This window comes from Muscardinus avellanarius (genome assembly GCF_963383645.1).
Source record: "Muscardinus avellanarius genome assembly, chromosome: 13".
Taxonomy (NCBI): Eukaryota; Metazoa; Chordata; class Mammalia; order Rodentia; family Gliridae; genus Muscardinus; species Muscardinus avellanarius.
Genome location: NC_137799.1, coordinates 14,316,021 through 14,336,082, shown reverse-complemented (window position 1 = coordinate 14,336,082; position 20,062 = coordinate 14,316,021). Strand labels below are relative to the sequence as shown.

Genomic DNA, 20,062 nt, shown 5'->3' with positions numbered 1-20,062 from the left:
CCCCAGACCCAATAAATAAATAAATAAATAAATAAATAAAATAGAATTGAGGGTGTAGCTCAGAGATAGATTGGCCCTGGGTTCAATCACATACACAGAAAAAGTTTTATGTAAAAAAAGTATATACACACACACACACAACTTTATATGTCTCTGTGTGTGTTTGTGTGTGTGCATGCATGTGTGCGTACGTGTGTGTGTGAGAGAGAGATATTGTTTGACACACTGGGGATTGAACCCAGGGGCATTCTACTTCAAGCTACATTTCCAGCCCTTTTTAAATTATTTTTTTTAATTTGAAAACAGAGTCTCGCTAAGTTGCTGAGGCTGGATTCAAACCTGCAGTTCTCCTGCCTCAGCCTCCCAAGTGCTGGGATTCCGGGCGCACATTACCCATCATGGCTATGCCTTATCTTTGTGTGTGTGTGGTACTAGGGGTTGAACTCAGGGGCACTCTACAACTCGGCTATATCCCCAGCCCTTTTTACTTTTAATTTTGATACAAGGTCTTGCTGAGTTAACCGGGCTGGACTTCAACTGTGATCCCCCTGCCCCAGCCTCTGGAGTAGCTGGGATGATAGGTGTGTGCCACTGTTCCCTGCAAAACTTTACACCTATCTTAATTTTTTTTTAAAAAAGATAAGCCTGGCCGGGCATGGTGATGCACGCTTGTAATCCCCGCGCTTGGGAGGCGGAGACAGGAGGATCGCACAGGTTCGAAGCCAGTCGCGCTGGCTTAAGAGACGCCATTTCCAAATAAAAAAATATAAAATAGGTCTGGGAGTGTAGCCCGGAGGTAGAAGGGCTTCCAGGAACCCCAGTACCACCAAAAAAAAAAAAAAAAGATAAGCCTGCCATATTGTATACCCATATTCTACTAATTTAATAATACAGTTTTGAAACAAAACTGCAGAACATTAAGTATTGAGGTAGGATTGGGGGGAAAAAAAGAAATAGTTTATAATTAATAAATGAAGTGGAAGTAAGATGAATTTAATAATACATCCCAATACTCAGGTTTTGGTAGTCCTGGCCTCCTCTCTAGTGTTATAATTAGAGTGTATATGCCCTAAAGAAGTATTATTGATGTAATTAGCATCTACACTAAGGACAAAATATACAGGGTACAGATGAAATGTTCTCTGTGTACAGACGAGAAAACATCTTCAAGCTCTATTTTGAAAAAGGCACGTGGGCTTTAAGCCCTTTCATGTGTCATTTGAAAGACAGAAGTTTAAATTAAATAAGGGTTGTGTGTGTGTGTGTGTGTGTGTGTGTGTGTGTTACTGGGAATTGAACCACTGAACCCCTGGCCATTCTACCTCTGAGCCGTGCCCCCCCCCCTCCCCAGCCCTGTCTATATTTTTTAAACAGGGCCTCGCTAAATTGCTAAGGCTATCCTCAGACCTGCTATCCTCCTGCCCAATCCTTCTAAGTTATAGGATTGCAGGCATCTACCACCATCTCATGTAATTATCATATTTCCAAAAGGGAAGCTCTTGTTTTCATGGCAGCTGTAGACTTGGGAGGGGAGAGATGGGAGGCCTTGAAAGTCCACGATCAGAATCAGCGCACATCAGTCTCTATCTTTTCTTTGATGTAACTAGAATAAGTCAAGCCTTGACCAGTGGGTGTGTTAGTGCCCTGTGGTTGCTGGAACAAATTACCATGAACTTAGTGCCTTAACACGGCACAGATGCGTTCTTCTCTGCTATGGATTCAGAGGTCTGGAGTGAGTTTCCCTGGCTAAGGCCAAGGAGTCGGCAGCCCGATGTTCTTCCTGGAGGCTCTAAGGAAGAATCGTTTCCTTGCCGTTCCAGCTTCCAGAGCCTGCCCACATTCCTTGGCTCCGGGCCCAATCTCTCCCACCTCGGCTTCCTCCATGATGTGGCCCTTGCTTTCTTCTCCAGCTTCCTGCCTCCCCCTCCTTGGGGCCTTTGTGAGGACCCTGGTACCACCGGGTCAGGGTCCTGCAGGATCATCTTTGATCATCTTCCCATCTCAAGATCCTAACAGTCGGCAGACACAAGATCGCAGGTTCGAGGCTAGCCTCAGCAGCTTAGCAAGACCCTCAACCACCTAGGGAGACCCTGTTTCAAAATAGAAAATAAAAAGGGTGGGGGTCGCTTGGAAGTAGAATGCCGCTGGGTTCAACCCCAGTACCAAAAACAAACAAACAAACAAAAAACAGTAAGAAAGAAAAGAAAAGCCTGGCGTGGTGACACACGCTTGTAATCCCAGCATTCGGGAGGGTGAGACTGGAGGATCACGGTTCACGGACAGCCTCTGCAACTCAGTGAGACCCTGTTTCAAAATAAATAATAAAAAATAGGGCTGGGGTGTAGCTCAGAGGTAGAAGGCCCCTGGGTTCCACCCCAGTATTACAAAAAAAAAAAAAAAAAGAATAGAAAAAGAATAGAAAATGAAGATCCTAATAGCCACATCTGCAAACTCCCTCTTGCCATGTAAAGGAAGACATTCACAGGTGCTGGGGACTGGGGCGCAGGCTCTGCGGGAGCACGATCCTGCCCAGGGTAGGTGGGTAAAGTTTAGTCTCTCCTGTCCCAGAGACGGAAGACAAAGGGCGGAACTGAAGAGAAGGCGCAGCGGGAGGCGGGGACGGCAGCTCAGCAGTGCCGTATTTAGGCAAAAGCTGTTCCTTTGGCTGTTCAGAGCAGACCATCACGTGCAGGTGTGAGACACATGTACACGCGCGTGCGCACACGCACACTCATGCCATGTATGCAGAGAGATGCACAGAGAGGCATCTACCCGTGGACGCCTTTGTCTGGAAACTTCTATGAAGGCTCCGCGATTGTGTGGCGTTTTTACCCGGCGTCCCGCTCGCTCAGCTCAGATGTGTAGGCTGCCGAGCTGTGCTCCTCAGCGCACAGTGATGATTTCTTCTCCTCCTTTTTCTTCCCCAGGGCCTTTCTGCATCCAACCTACACTCCCAGCCCCTGTATTATTATTTGTTTTGGAAATAGGATTTTTTTTTTTTTTTTTTTTGGTGGTACCGGGGTTCCTGGAAACCCTTCTACCTCCGGGCTACACTCCCAGACCTATTTTATACTTTTTTATTTGGCAACAGGGTCTCTTAAGCCAGGGCTGGCTTCGAACCAGCGCAATCCTCCTGTCTCCACCTCCCAAGCGCGGGGATTACAAGCCTGCGCCGCCACGCCTGGCTTCTTATTTTATTTTGAGGCCTCTAAATTGCTCAGGTTGGTCTTTGGCCTGTGATCCTCCCGCCTCAGCTCCCCGCCCTCCAAGTCACTAGGATGACAGGCATGCCTCCGTGGTGCCTGGCCGGCCGGAACTTTTTATTTTGAAATAATTACAGATTACAGGCACTTGCCACAGTAGTGCAGGGCGGTCCCAGAGAGGACGGTGTTTCCTTGGATGGTTGTGTCTTGTACATGCCCCCAGCCTCGGTGCCCTCCTGTCCAGGCCCACCCGGAACACACCTCTGCTTGAACTTGCATCACAGCACGGGGCGACCCCCGGGGGTCTTGGTGAGGGTGTGCCAGAAGCTGGATGCAGTGGTGCACAACCGTAATCCTAGGACTTGGAGGCTGAGACAGGAGATTGCAAATTTGAGGCCAGCCTTGGCAACTTAGTGAGGCTTTATTTCAAAGACAAAAATAAAATGGGTTTGGGAATGTGGCTCAGTAGTAGGGGTAGAATGCTGATGGGTTCAATCCCCAGTACCACCACTGACAGACAGAAGAAGAGGAAGAGGAGGAGGAGGAAGAAGAGGAGGAAGAGGAGGAGGAGGAGGAATATCCTGGCCTTGTTTCATCTCTGTTGCAGGGTCACTTTGTCTAAGCTTGGTGTCCTGTGAGCCTATTTACATCCAAAAGGAGAATAACGTGGCGTACCCCACGAGTGCCGGGCCAGCTGCCCTTGGTGATCATACCACGTGCCTGCCTCTACCCGCCCCGTCCCCTGGCGGCTCTGAATCTCTTTTCCCTGCCTGTTACTCTACCCTTTTGAGAATTTCCCTGCCTGTTACTCTACCCTTTTGAGAATGCCACACAAGTGAAATTCTGTGCCACGAAACCTTTTCACATTAGCTTTCTTCATGCAGCCCGATGCCCTTGAGATGCACCCAAGTTGTCCTGGGGCTCAACAGTGCAGTCCGTTTTCATTGCTGAGTAGTATTCCATGGTAGGGATGTTCTTTTTTTTTTTTTTTTAACTTTTCAGTGACCTTTAGCATCAAACCCAGGGCCTCCTGCGTGCTAGGCCAGTGCTCTGCCAGTGGATGACAGCCCCTCCCCTTTCCCATTGCTGCTAAAACGGTTAATATGTAACAGCTTAAACAACAGACATCCTAACAGGTCTTGTCAGACAAGAGTCAGAGTGTCAGCAGGCCGGGTTCCTTTCTGAAGACTTAAGGGGAAATCCATTGCATTGCTTGATTTCCTGCCGGCGGGATCCAGTTCCCTGCGGCCGTAGGACCGAGGGCCTGGGTTCCCGGCAGCCGAGGGCTCTTCCCGGTCTGCGGTCGGAGGCCGCGTTCTTGGGGTGTGACTGCTTCCATTTTCGAAGCCAGCGACGGCAGGTGGACTCCGTCTCCTGCCCGGGGCCCCTCCAGCCGCTCTGCGTCTCTCTGGCTCCCTCTTTTGCCTTCCTCGCCCACATTTCAGGAATCGTGTGACTGGATTGTTGGAGCTGGATAATCCAGGATAAGCTCCCACCTCAAAATCTTTATCCTCAGTCCCCTGTGCATGGACCCCGCCCCGCAGCGGCAGGTCGCGCGTTCCTAGGCTCTAGGAATTAGGTGTGGATTTCTTTGGAAGCCACTATTCTTCTTTACATATGATGGGTGTGCGACAGTTTGTTTCACATTTACCTATTGAATACAATTGATGGTCTCCAGTTTGGGGCTCTTACGAATAAAGCTGCTATGAACATTTTTGTTTAAAAAAAAGTGTATATAAGTGGGTTGCATAATATGTCTCCTTTCGCCACTGATTTTCATTGGTGTTTTACTCAATTTCCAAGTTCTCTTCATGTTGATCTGTAGAGTCTGGGTCCTTTGGCATGCCATTGTGTACCATGTGAATGGTGCTTCTGTACCCTCTTCCTTGTGGTATAGTATTCCACGGTGTGGCTGTTTCAAGGAGCATTCATCCTTGCCCCTAAAGGTGGACATCGAGGCTGTTTTTACTTTTTTTTTTTTTTTTTTTTATTCCTTTCAACAGCGTTGCTGCAGCGAGCATCCTCATACAGATCTCCATGTGCACAGGATGAAGCGTTTTTCTAGTCTGGACCTGTCAGAGGGAAATGTCAGTGCCTAGACTATGTAATTTTCAAGTACCTGTTGTTTAGCTGCTCCCTGAAGCCTGTTCACTCCATCAGCAGAGATGAAATGGGCGCCGTTGCATTTCCCTTGCTGGGCTGCACTGTCCAGAAATGACCTCTTTCCACCTGCCTGAAGGCAAGAGGAAATAGAGACCTCAAATGCTTTTAACTAATTTTAATTAATTTCTTTTTAAACTTCAGACTTATCTAGAAGGTATAAAATGACATTTGATAGAGTTTGTTTTCGTACCAGGGACTGAACCCAGGGGCATTCTACCTCTGAGCTACACCTGTAGGCCTTGTTTTGATTTTTTTTTTTTTTAATTTCAAAACAGGGTGTCGCTAAGTTGCCCAGAGTCTCACTAAGTTGTACAGGCGGGCCTCGAACCTGCCATCTTCCCGTCTCAGCCTCCCGAGTACTGGGATTGCAGGTGTGTGCCACCGTGCCTGGCTCATTTGGTAGTGTTTAATTTTTTTTTTTTTATTGGTTCACTGTAGCCGCACATCTTAATGGAGCACAAGACGGTAGAGGCAGACGCGCACGTTTAGCCCTCCCCCAACTCCCGCCACCCCCCCATGCCTGGCTTAGCGATTGACTTTGATATGTTTGTGGATGTACATCATGTCAGGGAATTTCCCTCGTCCCCCATCCCCTCAGTCAGGTTGCCTTATTTGCTCCTCTATGGTTTCTCCTTTTCGTCTAGAGCCCTCCTCTATCTACTTCCTCCCTGGCTTCCCCATGTTAGAGAGAGCGACTGACTAATCTTGCTTGGCATAATGTCCTCCAGTTCCATCCATTTCCCTGAAAATGATATAATTGAGTTTTTTTTAATGGCTGAGTAAAATTCCATTGTGTACCTATCCCACAGTTTTGTAATCCATTCATCTGTTGATGGACATCTTGACTGGTTCCATAGTTTTGGCTATGGTGAATTGTGCAGCTATGAACATAGATACACATGCATTAGTTTGGTAGTTTGGTTTCTTTTCTTTTGGGTAGATACCCAGAAGTGGTATTGCTGGATCAAATGGTAGATTTGTTCCCATTCTTCTGAGGATCCTCCATACTGTTTTCCAAAGTGGTTGCACTAATTTGCAATCCCACCAACAATGTCTTAGAGTTCCCACTTCACACCCTCGCCAGCATCTGTTGTTGTTTGTGTTTTGAATGATTACCATTCTAGTTGGAGTTAGGTGAAATCTCAGGGTGGTTTTGATTTGCAGCTCTCTGATTGCCAGTGATGTTGAGCATTTTTTCATGCATTTATTGGCCATTTGAATTTCTTCTTTTGTGAAGTGTTGTTATTGGATGCTTTGTTTTCTTAGTGTTGAGTTTCTTGAGTTCTCTGTATATTCTAGATATTAGTCCTCTATCAGAGGAGTAGTTGACAAAAATCTTCTCCCATTCTGTTGGCTCTCGATTGAGGTTCTTGACAGTTTCCTTTGCTGAACAGAAGCTCTTCAGTTTCATGCAATCCCATGTATTGATTCGCCTTTTAGTTTCTTGTGCCTTGGGGTTTTGTTGAGAAAGTGTTTGTCTGTACCCATGTGTTTCAGTGTTGGACCTATGCCCTCTTCAAGGAGCTTCAAGGTCTCTGGTTTGATTTCCAAGTCTTTGATCCATAGTGAGTTGCCTCTTGTGCAGGGTGAGAAAGTGGGATTAATTTCTAATTTTCTGCATTTGGTTAACCAGTTTTGCCAACACCATTTGTTGAACAGGCTATCTTTTCTCCAGAGTATGTTTTGGCCCTTTGTCAAAAATCAATTGGCTGTGTGTGGACTTATTTCTGAGTCTTTAATTCTATTCCATTGGTCTATGTATCTGTTTTTGTGCCAGTACCATGCTGTTTTTGTGACAATGGCTTTGTAGTATAGTTTAGAGTCAGGCATTGTGATTCCTCCTACATGGTTTTTGTTGCTGAAAACTACTTTGGTTATTCTTGGTTTTTTGTTATTCCAAATGAATTTAAGGCCTGATTTTTCTATGTCTGTGAGGAATGACCTTGGTAATTTAATGGGTATTGTATTGAACCTGTAGATCATTTATGAAAGAATGACCATTTTGATGAAAGTTATTCCAATCAAGATCATGGGAGATCTTTCCATCTTCTAAGGTCTTCTTCTATTTCTTTTTTTTTTATGTTTTATAATTTTCTTTGTAGAAGTCTTTTACCTCCTTGATTAGGTTTATTCCTAAATATTTTATTTTTTGTGGGATATCCTGAATGGAAGTGTTTTCTGGATTTTTTTTCTAGTGGATTTATGGTTGGCATACAGGAAAGCTTCTGATCTTTTAAGATTGATTTTGTATCCAGACACTCTGCTGAATTTGTTGATCAGTTCTATAAGCCTTTTGGATGAGTCATTTGGTAATTTTAATCTGCATTTTCCTGATTGCTATTGAGGACACCATGTGCCCCTAAGTAGCACCCGTTCTCTGCACACTCTCGCTGACCCCGTCCCCACCTGCTTTCAGGCATGGAGATCTGGACAGTGCAGCCCAACGACTGAAATTTGGTGTCTTGTCTGAAATTACAGGATGTTCCTCGGGCTGCCGCGTTTCCATGGGAACAAGGAACAGTCATCCTTCATGATTAGGTGGTATCCATGGCAACCAAGCCAGCAGCATTTGAATGAAACCGATTTTATTTTATTTATTTATTTTTTTGCGAACACATGAAGGTTAAAATTCATTTCTCTGGCTGGGGCTTCCAAGAATAGGAAGACAGCTGGTCTTGCTGGGAAATGGAGACTTAACCTCTAGAAGCAAAATGATGCAGGATCTGCTGACCCCAGGGCTCGGCTTGGCAGAGCCGGTGCCCAGGAGGTCAGGTAGAGGTGGCATAGTCAACCTGAGCAGAGGAAAGGCTCCTGGACCAGGATCCAAGGGCCGAGGACTGCCCACGGTCGGTTCCTGGAGATGCCACCGTCACGCTGTGTGGCCTCGGTGGCTTCCCTTAACCTCTCTGGGATTCTGCCCGCTCTCCCTTGGTTGCTTAGATCGCCTGGTGTCTGCATCCCCCCTGAAGAAAGCTTTGCTGTGAAGTCAAAGCCACAGGGACAGCAGTGCTGGGGCCCTGGACTCACCTTGAATCCCCAGAAGCCACGGGGCGTGGTGGCGCACGCTTGTCATCCCAGTACTTGGGAGGCTGAGACAGGAGGATGGTGGGTTTGCAGCCAGCCTCAGCTACTTAGTGAGGTCCTCTTAGGACCAGGGGTGTAGCTCAGAGGTAGAATACCCCTGGGTTCCATCTCCAGTACTGAAAAAAAAAAAAAAAGCCCCAGAAGCAGAGGCAGGGTTAGGACGTCCCAGACGCTCAGCTCCTCCATTTCTTTTCCTGTGTAAAGCAGAGGTGTTTGGGGATGTGGTGGTGGTGGTGAGTTACGATGTTCGCTGCTCTTAACTCTCTGACTCACTGGATTAATGATCAGTTAGTCAGGAGCCCAGAGACAGAAAGGGATTGGCCTGGAGTCACACAGCAGAGTCAGGATTAAATCCTGGCGTCTGAAAGCAGCAGGGAGGGCATTCTCAATGGGGGCACCATGACTCCCAAGTGGGCGAGCAGTGGGTTGGGATGGGAGTGAAGAAATTGTCCTCTTTTTTCGCAGGAAGCCCAACATCAATGCAGTGCACCAAAGGTTCTGTGTCTCTTAGGTATTAACATTTCATGATGGCGGGGGGGGGGGGTCCCTAGAAAAAGTATCTAACAAGACTCCCTAGAGAGAGCAATGGGACAAACAGAATGAGAAATGCCAGCCCAGACCCAGGCATCCTGCAGTTATTTTTTTTTTTTTTTTTTTTTTTTTTTATTTTTTTTTTTATTTTTTTATTTTTTTTTTAATTTATTTTTTATTGGTGCAATGTATTCATACATCATAGTGGTATAAAGAAAATACTTTTGTAGACATACATGCACATATCGCCCAGTTAGCCCCTACCCAATCCCCACCCCATTCCCTCCCCATCCCTCCTTCCCATGCTTGGCTTAGTAGTTGACATCTAGTATTATAGCAATTTATACAATATTAACATTGATAATCTCACATAACAGTTTCATTTGTCTGGTACCAAACTCTTGATGACTTAAAGATAACATTTCAATATTTCTTTTTGCTTTCTTTCTTACCAGAGAATATTTTTTTCTTTTTTTTTTTTTTAGGTAAAACTATCATACATTTATTAATTTATTTTTCAGAAAAAATCTATCCTGATATGGAATATGGACTCTAGATACCCAAAACAATCTCAAAGAAGAACAAAGCTAGAAGATGTATATTTTCTGATTTCAAACCATATAAAGCTACAATAATTGAAACAGTGTAGTACTGTTCTAAAGGCAGATATATAAACCATTGGAGCTAAATAAAAGCCTAGAGATAAATTCTTCCAAACATTGACAGGTTATTTTTGACAAGGTTTCCATGAAGTTTTGGTGGAGGAAATACTAGTCTTTTAACCAAATATTGTTGAAAAATAATAATAAATGAAAAAGAATAAAATTGGACCGTTACCTAACACATATACAAATATTAACTCAAAATAGATAAAAGACCTAAATATAAATCTTAATACTATAAGCTTTTAGAAGAAAATCTGGGTTATAAAACCTCACAACATTGAAATTGGAAGTGATTTCTTGGATATGATTTCAATTGCACAGGCAACAAAAGGGTAAATAAACTCCCTAAAAAATAAAAAAAATATTGTATATCCAAAGACAATGTAAACAGAGTTAAAAGTATGACCCATTTCTCCCTAACTCTCACATATTAGGGAAAGCATCTGATTTCTTATTTTTTGTGCCTGACTAATCTCACTTAGCATAATGTCCTCCAGTTCCATCCATTTCCCTGAAAATGATGTAATTGAGTTTTTTTTGATGGCTGAGTAAAATTCCATTGTGTACATATCCCACAGTTTTGTAATCCATTCGTCTGTTGATGGACATCTTGGCTGGTTCCATAGTTTGGCTATGGTGAATTGTGCAGCTATGAACATAGATACACATGGATTAGTTTGGTAGTTTGGTTTCTTTTCTTTTGGGTAGATACCCAACAGTGGTATTGCTGGATCAAATGGTAGATTTGTTCCCATTCTTCTGAGGATTCTCCATACTGTTTTCCAAAGTGGTTGCACTAATTTGCAATCCCACCAACAATGTCTTAGAGTTCCCACTTCTCCACATCCTCGCCAGCATCTGTTGTTGTTCGTGTTTTGAATGATGGCCATTCTAGTTGGAGTTAGGTGAAATCTCAGGGTAGTTTTGATTTGCATCTCTCTGATTGCCAGTGATGTTGAGCATTTTTTCATGCATTTATTGGCCATTTGAATTTCTTCTTTTGTGAAGTGTCTATTTAGTTCATTTGCCCATTTTGTTATTGGATGTTTTGTTTTCTTAGTGTTGAGTTTCTTGAGTTCTCTGTATATTCTAGATATTAGTCCTCTATCAGTGGTGTAGGTGGCAAAAATCTTCTCCCATTCTGTTGGCTCTCGATTGAGATTCTTGATAGTTTCCTTTGCTGAACAGAAGCTCTTCAGTTTCATGCAATCCCATGTATTGATTCTCCTTTTAATTTGCTGTGCCTTTGGGGTCTTGTTGAGGAAATGTTTGTCTGTGCCTATGTGTTGTAGTGTTGGACCTATGCCCTCTTCAAGGAGCTTCAAAGTCTCTGGTTTAATTTCCAAGTCTTTGATCCATCGTGAGTTGACTTTTGTACAGGGTGAAAAAGTGGGATTAACATCCAATTTTCTGCATATGGTTAACCAGTTTTGCCAACACCATTTGTTGAAGAGGCTATCTTTTTTCCAGTGTATGTTTTTGGCCTCTTTGTCAAAAATCAATTGGCTGAAAGTGTGTGGACTTGTTTCTGGGTCTTCTATTCTGCTCCACTGGTCTATATATCTGTTCTTTTGCCAGTACCATGCTGTTTTTATTACAATGGCTTTGTAGTATAGTTTAAAGTCAGGTATTGTGATTCCTCCTGCATGGTTTTTGTTGCTGAGAACTACCTTGGCTATTCTGGGCTTTTTGTTATTCCAGATAAATTTAAGGACTGATTTTTCTATGTCTGTGAGGAATGATCTTGGTAGTTTAATGGGCATTGCATTAAATCTGTAGATCACTTTTGGGAGGATGGCCATTTTAATGATATTTATTCTGCCAATCCATGAACATGGAAGGTCTTTCCATCTTCTAAGATCTTCTTCGATTTCTTTTTTCAGTGTTTTATAATTTTCTTTGTAGAGATCTTTTACCTCCTTGGTCAAGTTTATTCCTAGGTATTTTATTTTTTTGTGGGAGATCCTGAGTGGAAGTGTTTTCTGAATTTCTTTTTCAGTGGATTTATGGTTGGTGTACAGGAAAGCTTCTGATTTTTTAAGATTGATTTTGTATCCAGATACTTTGCTGAATTTGTTGATCAGTTCTATAAGCCTTTTGGTTGAGTTTGTTGGGTTTTCTAAATATAGTATCATGTCATCTGCAAATAGTGAAAGCTTAAGTTCTTCTTTTCCTATTTGTACTCCTTTGATTTCCTTTTCTTGCCTTATTGCTCTGGCTAGAGTCTCTAGTACTATATTGAAGAGAAGTGGTGATAGTGGACATCCTTGTCTCGTTCCAGTTTTTAGGGGGAATTCTTGAAGTTTTTCCCCATTTAATATGATGTTGGCAGTGGGCTTATTGTAGATTGCCTTAATAATGTTGAGATATGTTCCTTCTATTCCAATTCTCTGCAGTGTTTTTATCATAAATGGATGTTGAATTTTATCAAATGCTTTTTCAGCATCTATTGAGATGATCATGTGGTTTTTGTCTTTGATTCTGTTTATATGATGAATTACATGGATTGATTTTCGTATATTGAACCAGCCTTGCATCCCTGGGATGAACCCTACCTGGTCATGGTGAATGATTTTCTTGATGTGGTTTTGAATGCGTGTTGCTAGTATTTTGTTTAATAGTTTTGCATCCAAGTTCATCAGAGATATAGGCCTGTAGTTTTCCTTCCTTGAACTGTCTTTATTCGGTTTGGGTATTAGTGTGATGTTGGCTTCATAGAATGTATTTGGGAGAGTCCCGGTTTTTTCTATTTCCCGAAATAGTTTGAGTAGTATTGGGATTAGTTCTCCTATAAAGGTTTTATAGAATTCACTTGGGAAACCATCTGGTCCTGGGCTTTTCTTTGATGGTAAGCTCTTTATTGCTATTTCAATCTCTTTGATTGTTATTGGTTGGTTTAAGTGTTCTATATCTTCTTGACTCAGTTTAGGAAGGTTGTATTTATCTAGGAAGTTGTCGATTTCCTCCAGATTTTCCATTTTGTTGGAGTATAGTTTTTCAAAGTAGTTTCTGATAATCCTCTGGATTTCTACGCTGTCAGTAGTAATGTCTCCTTTTTCATCCCTTATCTTCATAATTTGGGTTGATTCTCTCTTTTTCTTAGTTAGGTTGGCTAGTGGTTTATCAATCTTGTTAATTTTTTCAAGAAACCAGCTTTTGGTTTTGTTGATTTTCTGTATTGTTTTTTTATTCTCTATTTCGTTAATTTCTGCTCTAATTTTAATAATTTCCCGACTTCTGCTGGCTTTGGGGTTCAATTGTTCCTGCTTTTCAAGGGCTTTGAGGTGTGTCATAAGGCTATTTATTTGAGAATTTTCTGTTTTTCTTATGTGAGCACTCAGTGCTATAAATTTTCCTCTTAATACTGCCTTCAAAGTGTCCCAGAGGTTTTGATATGTTGTTTCTTTATTTTCATTTGTTTCTAGAAATTTCTTGATTTCACCTCTTACATCTTCTATGACCCATTCTTCATTCAGAAGTGTGGTGTTCAGTCTCCACATGTTTATGTTGTTTCTCTGGGTCTTCTTATAGTTGATTTCTAGTTTCATTCCATTATGGTCTGAAATGACACAGGGAAGTATGTAACATTTTTTAAATTTGCTAGTGCTCATTTTGTGTCCCAGGATGTGATCTATTTTGGAGAAGGTTCCATGAGCAGCTGAGAAAAATGTAAACTCTGCTGTAGTTGGGTGAAATATTCTATATGTGTCCAACAGGTCCATTTGGTTAATGGTGTTCTTTAGTTCTGAGACATCTTTACTGACCCTTTGTCTGGACGATCGGTCTAGTATTGTGAGAGGTGTGTTGAAGTCTCCCAGTATTATTGTGTTGGGATTTATGTGTGACTTCATATCACAGAGAGTTTGATTTATGAAAGTAGCTGCCCCTATGTTTGGGGCATAGATGTTGATTATTGTTATTTCCTCTTGCTGGACTATTCCTTTTACCAGTAAGATGTGACCTTCTTTGTCTCTTCTAATAAGTTTGGGTTTGAAGTCTAACTTGTCTGATATCATAGTTGCTAATCCTGCTTGTCTTCGAGTGCCATTAGCATGGATTACCTTGCTCCAGCCCTTTACCTTGAGTTTGTTCCTATCTTTACTTGTAAGGTGTGTTTCTTGTAAGCAGCAGATGGATGGATTCTGGCTTTTAATCCATTTTGCCACTTTATGTCTTTTTATTGGGGAGTTGAGGCCGTTTACATTCAGTGTGATTATAGAGAGAAAATTTTTAATTCCCAATATGTTAAGATCTTATTTCTGTTTAAGATACTGTTTATTGTTCTTTGCTTAGTTGTCAGCTGGATGGGAATTCTTGTTTCTTTGGTTCTGACGTGTATTACCCATTTCCTCTTTGCAGTTAATCTCCTTGAGTATTTTCTCTAGCGCTGGTTTTGAAGACATAAATTCCTTCAGTTGCTGTTTGTCATGGAAGCTTCTTATTTCCCCATCTAATTTGATGGATAGTTTTGCTGGGTAGGAAATTTTTGGCTGGAAGTTGTTTTCTTTCAGAGTTTGGAATATGTTACTCCAAGCCCTTCTGGCTTTCATAACTTGGTTTGGGAAGTCTGGAGTGATTCTAATTGGTTTGCCTCTGAATGTCACGTGGCCTTTTGTTTTTGTTGCCTTTAAGATTCTCTCCTTGGCTTCCACATTAGTCATTTTGACAATTATGTGGCGTGGGGATCCTCTTCTCTGATCCTGTCTAAAGGGAGTTCTATAAGTTTCCTGGACCTGTGTATCGACCTCTTGCTCTATGTCTGGAAAATTTTCTGCTATTACTTCCTTGAAGAGATTGTTGATCCCTTTGGTTTCACCTTCTTTTCCCTCCTCTATTCCAATTATTCTTAGGTTAGCTCTCTTGAAATGGGCCCATATTTCTTCAATGTCAGATTCCTGCTGTCGGGTTTTTTTTTCTAAATTAGAAACTATGCGTTCATTTTTAGAATGATCATCTTCAAGAAGCGAGATTCTATTCTCCATGTGGTCTAATCTGTTGTTTATACTTTGAATTGAGGCCTTTACTTCATTAATTGCATCCTTTATCTCTTTTTGACTCTCTCTAAATTCTTTTCGAAAGTCCTCTATTATTTCTAAAGTTATTTTCCTAATTTGATCTTCTAGAGATCTTTGGGTTTCTGTGTTATCGGATTCTGATGTTGTGGGGTTGTTGGCATTCACTGCTCCATTGTTATTTCTCTTTCCCATGATTTTGGAAATTTGTGCCTTCTCCGGGTTCTTCCCTGAGTCACTACAAGTTCACTTAAGATGCTCTGGATCTCGTGTCTGTGGTATCTCTGTCACCACTACTCCTTAACTGGGTTGTATCACAAAGTCTCAGACCCAGGGAGTCAATTAAGGCTGCTTAGACCGTGGGGAGTGCCAAGTTGGGCGTTCTCCAGTGGGGAGTTGTGACTATGGTATGATATCTCTGCCACTGCCACTCCCCCACTGGGCTGCACTGCTAAAATCTCCGACCCAGGGAGACTATCTGCGCGAGTCCCTGGGAGTGCAGAACTGGGATTTCTCCCCTAGGGGCCGCAATTTGACTCACGGTTATTGAGTGCGCTGATGGAGCTGTAATGAACTCGATGGATTCGCTGCTGCCGCCACTGGCAATTTGGCACCACTGCCACGCCCTCGGCCGTGATATGGCGTATTTCTTCTCTGGTTTTGAACTCCGCTCTGAGTCCTTGCCAGTTGTGCTGTGCCCGGCCCTTGGGAGTTTTAGATGTTCCCTGCACCAACAAAACTGCTGACTGCCGCCCGGCTGTTCAGCACCTGCTCACCTCGGCTCGCTGTCCACCCCTCCTCTCAGGCGCCTGGTGGCTGGTTGAGTGGATTGGTCTAGGGTCGTCAGGTGAACTCACCGCTGCCGCCAGCAGTAAGACACTGCTTCTGCGTCCTAGGCCGCGAGGCCAAAGTACCTCCTCTCTGGATTTGAGCTCTGTTTTGAGTCTCCCTCCTCTCTGGATTCTGGTGCTGCTAGGGGAGATGTAGGCCGCGCCGCTCCGGCCGCTCTGCGCCGCGGCTCTGGCTGCTCTGTACCGCGGGTCTGGCCACTCCGGCCGCTCCGGCCGTTCCGCGACGCGACTCTGGCTGCTCCGGCTGTTCTGGCCACTCCGCTCCGGCTGTTCTGGCCGCTCTGCTCGGCTGCTCTGGCCGCTCAGCTCAGCTGTTCTGGCCGCTCCGCTCCGACTGCTCCAGCCGCTCTACTCCGCGGCTCCGGCCACTCCGCGCCGCCGCTCCAGCCAATCCGGGCTGCGGCTCTGGCTGCTCCGGCTGTTCTGGCCACTCCGCTTGGCTGTTCTGGCCGCTCCGCTTGGCTGTTCTGGCCGCTCTGCTCGGCTGCTCTGAACCGTGGCTTCGGCTGCTCTGCACCGCGGGTCTGGTCACTCCAGCCGCTCTGGCGGTTCCACTACGCGGCAGGCCGCTCCACTCTGCGGCTCCCCCCAATCCGCGCTGCGGCTCTGGCCGCTCCGCGCCGCGCGGGCGCAGCACTTCGGGCTGGTTTTTCTCTGGTGTCTTGTTTTTCCAGCCCTTTTTCTCTGTCCCTTGTAGTTACCGTTTTTATTTTTTTGCTGGTGGTGTTTTCTGGCTCTGAAAGGCGCTGGTTTTGTGGTAGTAGAGTTGGATTGTTAGCAGGACTTGTAAGTGCCGCTTTCCTCCGTCGCCATCTTCCCGGAAGTCCCATCCTGCAGTTATTAACTTGGCGTTCAGAGCCGTGGCCGCTGCTGGCTTCCTGGGAGGCCATTCAGGGTATGGAGTCAGGAGGGAGCGTGGCCCGGCCTAGACTCTGTCCCCAGTGTGACCGTGGGCAGGGCACAGTCCTCTCCTGGGGTCCCGCAGCACATGTGTGGGTCTCAGGAGCTGTGGCCCTGTGCTGGGCCTGGCAAGGGGCTCTTGGGAGTGGAGGGCTCTCGACCACACCAGGACAATTTGAGGAAGGCGTCCTGGGCTTGCTGTCCAGGCTGCGGGAGATTTCTGGGGGTAGTGCCCAGCTGGGGAGGCCCACAGGCACAGAGGCTAGGCCTCTGGTTTTGTTTTTTGGTACTGGAGATTGAAACCAGAGCCATTCTACTTGTGAGCTGCACCCCCAGCCCCTTTTAAAATATTTTTTATTTTGTGACGGTCTTGCTCTGTTGCTGAGGCCGATCTTAAACCCGTGATCTTTCCCTCTCAGCTTCCCAAGTACTGGGATTGCAAGTGTGCGCCCCAGGCCTGATGTGGGCCTCCTTCATAGGGGCCGGGACTAGCCTAGGGACTCCCCCTCCTCTGTCCCAGGCAGAGGCTCCCCTGGCCACAGGCCGTGGAAGCTGAGAGCCAGAATTTCAGTCAATGGGATTTATACAAGAGGGTGCTTGGAGCCGGAGGCAGGCTGAGAAGGGGGAGAACAGCCTTGGGCCAACAGAAGCTACCGGGAAGGTCCCTGGGCATGGTCTGGGAGACCAAAAGGCCTGGGAAGAAGAGCTCTGCTCAGGACAGCAGAGAGTGAGCCCCTCCCACCTGCCTGCCAGGCTGGGGCAGGCAGCACTACTGAGCCCCCCCCCCCCAGGGTTCGAGTTGGACGTTTGTGTTTTGCAATGGTCTTGCTATGTTGTCTAGATGGGCCTCCACCTCTGGGCTCAGGTAATCCTCCTGCCTCCGCCTCTAGAGTGCTGTGATACAGTCCTGTGCCACCACACCCAACCTCAGGGCTCCAGAAAGGAGGTGCTATGGGGAGCGCCCGCCCGAGAGGGACTTGGCTACGGGTTTAATGAGCAGGGTCCTTTCCCTCTGGCTTCAGCTGTAACAGCTATAAAGTGGACACAGGGGTGTGTGCATGTGTGTGTGTGTGTGTGTGTGTGTGTGTGTGTGTGTGTGTGTGTTTCCAGTTGCTCTACAGGGAGGCCTGGCTGCTAACCCGGTTCCGTGACTTCAGTGGGCATTTCGTATTTGTTGATGGACCAACGGATGGTCAAACCTGCTGGGTGCCGGGCTCAGGATGGACGCAGGGAACAGAAACCTGGCAGCTCGGCCAGGTGGCCGGTCTGTGGCCGGAGGCTGGCGCATTGATCCGCCTGGGCCTGTGGGACGCCCCCACCAGCGGAGTGGGGTGCTTTCCTGGAGCCTGAAGGATGACTGCTCCAGAGGAAGGCCAGCGGGCCATTTGTTAGCGGAGGGACAGCATGGGTACAGGTGAGGGGATGGGATCCCTGTCCCCAGAAAGGCCCAGGGAAGTCACTGGCTAAGGAAGCAGCCAGCAGGGTGCTGTGTCGTGGCCTGCAGTTTGCGTTGGAGGGCAGCTGGGGTGAGAAGCGCCTGGCCTTGGGGCTGGCTGCACCTGCCTTGCCCGGCTCCCCCTCCACCCTGGCCCCTTGTCCTGGAGCGGTAGCCACAGCCCTGGCCGGGGTTGGCATCCATCGCTCAGCCCTGGGTGCCTACTGCATGTGGGCCCCTTGGCTGGGCTTTGGGGCCCGGGGAGGGGCGCTCAGCATGGCAGGAGCCGTGGACTCATCTGGGTCCTAAACCTGCCCTAGGCTAGTGACAACCCTGACTTCTGGCCTGGTAAGACTGGGCTCCCAGTGCCCTCCTGGGGCTGGGCAGAGTGCCCCCTGGGGGGAGGCGAGAATGGGGGTGGCATGCACAAGTGGACGCTCCCCAGATAGAGATGTGTGCTGTCATGGATACAAGGGGACACCCCAGGGTGGCGGTGACTGCTCCCTCACCCAGCACAAGCCACGCTGAGGGTGGTGGGGGAGCAGACCTAGAAGCAGACTGGGTGCGTGGGAAGAGATTTCCTGGGGAAGCCTCCAGAAAGACTAGTGTCTGGAGTGTGATAGCAGAGACGGTGGAGGTGGGAGCGGCAAGTTCTGAGCACGGAGCAGCCAGGGCCTGGAGAGGGGGCCCCGGGGCTGGGGAGATGACTGCAGTGTGGCCATCGGGGTTCAGGGCTGAGCCTGGCCTCACGCGGGAGAGGCTCAGCTCTGTGCTTTTCTGCCTTTGGGGATCCCGGTCCAATCTGCCGCGGGGAGTCAGGGCAGAGCTCGTCCCAGCTGCCTAGGGAATCCTGCCCCTGCGCGCGCCCGCATCCTCCCTCTGCGACTGCACGCGTCCGCTCCCGTGTACCCGGGGCGCACACGCTGGAGCATCTGCACATGCGCGGGCATGTGCAGGGTTACCTGGGAGGTGCCTGCGGCTCCGGAGCCCTGTACGGCCCCGTGTCCCAGAGACACCTCTGCTCTGTCCTTTTCAGACTTCGCAGGTTGTTCCCAAGCACCGAGGGAATGCGGACCTGGAGATGCAGGCGGCCTAGGTGTGGGTGTCAAGAGCTCCACACGCACGCACGCACGCATGCACGTGCACACACGCACACTGCAGATGGGGGGTGGATGGGAGACTCAGACTTAGCTGAAGCTGGAGGAGCTGGCTGGCTGTAGCAGAGGGTGGGCAGGTCACCAAAGGTCGCCATCAGGGCATCTTAATGGGCCAGGCTGGAGGGCGCTGTCTGTGGGCCAGGGACAGGAAAAGAGGCCGGTCGCCAAGCAGGGCACTACGGCCAGCGAGGAAGCAGCCTGGTGGGCCTGGTCCCGAGGTCTCTTTTTTACGCCCCCCCCCTCCTTTCTTTAGCACTGGAGCCTGATCCCAGAAACGCTCTAACCCTTCTCCTCCTCCCTTTATTTTTTATTTCGAGACAGGGTCTCTGAATTGCCTAGGCTGGCCTTGAATTTATCCTTCTGCTGTCTCAGCCCGTCCAGGCTCTGAGATTTCAGGAGAGCTCAACTCATTTTAACCCTTTTTAAGTGTAGACCTTGGTGGCTTATTAAGAACGTTTACAATGTTGCGCTACTGGCAACACTCCGTTTTTAAAACTTCCTCCCAAACAGAAACTTTGAATCATTCATCAATAACCTCCGGCTCTCCCTTCCCACAGCCCCTGGTAATCTCCAATCTACTTTCTGTGACTCGCTTTGCATAAGCCTGTTCTGTTTTTCCCCCCTCCCCATAGGTGGAATCTGATAATATTTGTCTTTTTCGTGTCTGGTTTGTATCACTCAAGGTGACACTTGCAAGGTTCTCCTCGCTGGTGGTACTTGCGCATCTGATGCGATTTCTTTTTGGGGTCTGTGTGATAGCCCATGGCATGTGGGTATGACATTGTGTTTATATAGTTGATGGACACTTGCATTGTATCTGTAATTTAGCTGCCACCGATACCACTGCTGTGAATATTTGCGTACAAGTATTTGTCTGACTCCCCGATTTCAGTTCTTTTGGGTAGATGAACAGAAGTGGAATCGCTGGGCCACGGGGCAGCTCTGCTTTAATTCTGGGGGGGGATTGCCAAACTTTTCCACAGAGGCTGCGCCATCCTCAGGGACCCATTTCTCTGTCATCCCAACTTGTCCTGACCCCGGAACAGCCGGGAGGCCACAGC

The 20,062-nt window shown here is 46.7% G+C and overlaps 1 protein-coding gene across 3 annotated transcripts in view; it reads left to right on the top strand.

Annotated features, from left to right (window-relative positions):
• DAB2IP (DAB2 interacting protein) overlaps positions 1-20,062 on the top strand; it is a gene marked incomplete at both ends in the record, with an annotated part of 197,698 nt that overhangs the window by 89,463 nt on the left and 88,173 nt on the right. The gene's annotated exons all lie outside the window — the stretch shown is intronic.